The 364-nt window shown below is 42.6% G+C and overlaps 1 protein-coding gene across 1 annotated transcript in view; it reads right to left on the bottom strand.

The window, feature by feature from the left end:
• The window catches only part of LOC107587441 (zinc finger ZZ-type and EF-hand domain-containing protein 1), a 48,682-nt gene that overhangs the window by 9,563 nt on the left and 38,755 nt on the right, over positions 1–364 (bottom strand). The gene's annotated exons all lie outside the window — the stretch shown is intronic.

Below are 364 nucleotides of genomic sequence, written 5' to 3'. Positions count from 1 at the left end.
GTTCTTTTCATATTTAAAGGATTTGCCACTGACGATTCAAACGCGAGTTTTGAGCAGTGTAGAGTAGCGCTTGCTGTTTGTAATTTCTCCGATCACATGGAGACATGGTTTTATGTTTACGCAGTGCGATACGCAACGCAACGCGTAAAAAGACAGTATAAGTCGAGTATAAGTCATTATAATCAGTAATTATGCCCCACTGGATGCAACAAATGCCTCGTTTATAATGGGTTTTATTGGTTTTGTCTGTTGTGTTGGGAGACGGCATCACAGTATGGTAAGGGGCGTAAGATTTCCGTCACACGCTTGAGTAATTCGGCCAATCATAACACACTGGATAGTTGGCCAATCAGAGCACACCTCG

Source organism: Sinocyclocheilus grahami, unplaced genomic scaffold, assembly GCF_001515645.1.
Source record: "Sinocyclocheilus grahami isolate Dianchi unplaced genomic scaffold, SAMN03320097.WGS_v1.1 scaffold92.1, whole genome shotgun sequence".
Lineage (NCBI taxonomy): Eukaryota > Metazoa > Chordata > Actinopteri > Cypriniformes > Cyprinidae > Sinocyclocheilus > Sinocyclocheilus grahami.
The sequence above is the reverse complement of the archived record's forward strand: the minus strand, read 5'-3'. Positions and strand labels throughout refer to the sequence as shown.